The sequence below is a fragment of the Bufo gargarizans genome, chromosome 7 (genome assembly GCF_014858855.1).
Source record: "Bufo gargarizans isolate SCDJY-AF-19 chromosome 7, ASM1485885v1, whole genome shotgun sequence".
NCBI classification, from domain to species: Eukaryota; Metazoa; Chordata; class Amphibia; order Anura; family Bufonidae; genus Bufo; species Bufo gargarizans.
The window spans coordinates 140,148,492-140,151,813 of record NC_058086.1 but is presented as its reverse complement, the minus strand read 5'-3'; the positions used below and the strand labels follow the sequence as shown (position 1 = coordinate 140,151,813).

General features: G+C 44.4%; 1 pseudogene; it reads left to right on the top strand.

Moving 5' to 3' along the window:
- The first annotated feature begins 433 nt into the window (after positions 1 to 433).
- On the top strand, positions 434 to 1,462 carry LOC122943451 (annotated as a pseudogene).
- The last annotated feature ends 1,860 nt before the right edge of the window (positions 1,463 to 3,322 follow it).

Below are 3,322 nucleotides of genomic sequence, written 5' to 3'. Positions count from 1 at the left end.
GCAAAGCACACCCTCCTTGACCTGTAGGGGCAGAACGTCATCCTCAACATAGGCTGATAAGCGACTCGTTGGAATTCCACCCTAAATATGTTGGACCGACTATACGAACAGAGAAAGGCCATCAACGATTTCTTGATGATCCAAGTGGATGGGAGTAGTTCCCTGTGTAACTTCAATGTCAGCCAGTGGCAGCTCATGCTTGACACCTGCCATTTGTAATGGCCCTTTGAAGTGGCCATGTTATTTGTCAGTCACCAGGACTATGGGATGAACAACGTCATTCCACTGCTTCATGTCCTGGAACAGATGCTGCTAAATCTGGCTGGTCAGGGGACTGGAGATGTGGCGCCTAGAAAAATGGGGCAGAGTATTATACATTTGTCAAGATCTCTGTTTACAGTCAGTGAACGGGAACATAATTTAACGCAAGAATATGCAAACATCAGCCAATGGGGTGTTAACCCCCAGAAGTAGGTCATCGGCACGAAGGAGCAGTCATTTTCACAGCTCAAGGTATCCTCCCAGAAGCTTGACCTTTGCACATCGACGGTTTGCATTGCGGAGCTTGCCTAAAAGATAAATCCTGCAGCGCACCCCCTGTAGGAAACTCTTGATCCTGCTCAGGCTGCTTTGCTCCTTCAAAAACAATGGACTCTGTACATCATGACACCAATGTATGATTTCTCATACCCCAGACTGAAAGAGTATTCCAAGAACCTGTCTGCCCACATAGCTGCTGAGAAACAGAAGTGTCTTGCCATTCAAGTGGGCTGAGAGCTGAACCTAAAAGCAAAATTTTCCTGTTTACCTGGACTCAAAAAAAAAAAAGGACAGAGATCCACTGGCTGTGCTCATACAGATTTCATCCAAGCCTCCACTCACCAAGGCAAGCACAGAGGACTAGATTGTGTGGACAGGTTGGTTCTGTGGGACGTACACAGAGGACGATCTATTGGAGGTGTTACCAAAGACATCTACTTGCCTCCCGCTATTCCTGTATAACGGCTCTGAGGCACTCATGGCTATCACAGGGATGTGGTTCCAAAGATACTTTGACTGTTATTTCGGTAAGTTAGTGATCAGTTCTTAGGACCTCACGTGGCTAGTAGCGATGTGGACCGGGTATGACGTGTCTGGATCAGTGTCGGCCACAGAGCTTGTTTTCTCTGTGCCTGTCAAACCTTGCATGGACATTTCTTATGCCACCCAGAGGACTTCAAGACTTTATGGAATGATATTCATAAATCTAAGGATGAGGTCACGTTGGAGGAAGTAGACAATTTATTCCAATGTCTTAACTCGCAATTCTTCAGACACTTTAGAATCCACCTATCAGCAACCCAGCTCGTCAAGGTGATGGCATCTGTGGCATCAGCGCATTGTGAAGTTCCTCAGTAAGGACTACATAATCCAAGTACAGGGATTCATCACAGAGCTGGCCATAATTAACATCAAGTATTGAACAGATGGACGACTTTCATCTCGGACCTTGTCCACAATGTTCGGGACCCCCCAGACGTCTTACATGTCTTAGACATGATCCCTGCAGTGATTACTACATGTTATACAACTTCTTACTGTTCTGTTACAGCGGCTGTGAGACCTGCACATACTAAGGCTTATTTATGAAGATTTTCGCTTGTGTTGCCTGTACCGACCAGTTAGTAGTTACCTTCCAGCTATGATTGTGTAGCCTGCACTGTAGGAATGAGAAGAAAGGGGGAAAAAAAAAAAAGGAAGTTTATTCAACCACTCAAGGATCTGGAAAAAATCCCCAGAGTGTCTGAAAGTAGGCGCCGACAGTGGTGGTAAAGCGAGTCTGAGTAACGCAAGGGAGGCAGTCCAAGAAGTGTCCAATGAAGGCACTCAATGTAAAATTAAAATACACAAGGGGGGAGTCCAAAATGACCAAGGGGGGTGGGGAAACATACAAAAGGCGCCCAACCGAGCTAAAAGTGGGTCAAGATTGTGGTATCCTGGTGGTATAGTACCAGCATATTATACAGACAAATAAAATACAAGTACAGGGTATATTTAGAAGGAATATTAAAAAGGTACAAAGTCAATTTGAGACCGATAGGTAGGTAAAGTCCAATTCCTGCTAGCGGTATCCGCATACTTGCTCCTGATGAAGGGGAAACCTTGATCCCCGAAACGCGTTGAGCAACATATCTTGCAATAAAGGTGATTTGATCAGAAGCACACTGCCTCGCTGCCATCATTCACTGAGACTCTACACACGATCCTGGCCAGGGGGGAACCGTCACAGGTGTTTTATGCTTATCCTGCTGACGACCCCCCAGTGAAGTAAGTGCCTCACTGGATGTTTCTCATCCATTTTACTCCTTGTTTTTACCCTTTGTTTTTAATCTTCTGCGGATACCGCTAGCAGGAATTGGACTTTGCCTACCTATCGGTCTCAAATGGACTTTGTACCTTTTTAATATTCCTTCTAAATATACCCTGTACTTGTATTTTTTTTGTCTGTATAATATGCTGGTACTATACCACCCACTTTTAGCTTGGTTTGGCGCCTTTTGTACATTTCCCCACCCCCCTTGGTCATTTTGGACTCCCCCCCCCCCCTTGTGTATTTTAATTCTACTGTAGGAATGAGATGGATGTCGGCGTGTTTGCTGGACTGTCGTCCAGTTATCAGCTATAACCTCATGCATTTCATGATCAATATGCATTACCATCGTGGTCACCCCGATACTGGTCGTTAATGATGAGCGAGAACCAAAGTATTCAGCCCGAACACATCCCTGTATTTGTGTGCTCAGCCAAGAGCCCAAGTATAATGGAAGTCAATGGGAGACAACCAGGCACCCCCTGCTTGGAAGTGTCTGGTTAAAAAAAAAAGTTAAGAAATTGATGAAAACCCCATCAAAATGGTTTGGAAATAGCATTAAGAGGAAAGCTGGATGCATCTTAAACTCCTATTATTTACAACATATAATAGACAACCACACAAAGGCTGTATGCCAAAAGCCAGCTATGTGCAAGCCATAAATCTATCCATGAGACAGATGACAGACTCAGCATACCTTACAATGGCAGCCTTGTGCACTATGAGATATTCCAAACCAGCTCTCATCTGACTGAGAACCAGTAAACCTGTTATTTTGCATCTGTTGGATGGCTTGGGTGGACCTGCACACCTAGATCAATTTCATTAGGGCAACAAAATGTTTTCCGATTGTCCTAGCATAATATTCAATAACCTTTCTATACAGTTTTGTCATGTAAAAACTAATTTGCATAAACATGTGCATATGGGAAAGACGTGCAAATGAGCAGAATCTGCCTTGTTTTTCAGCTG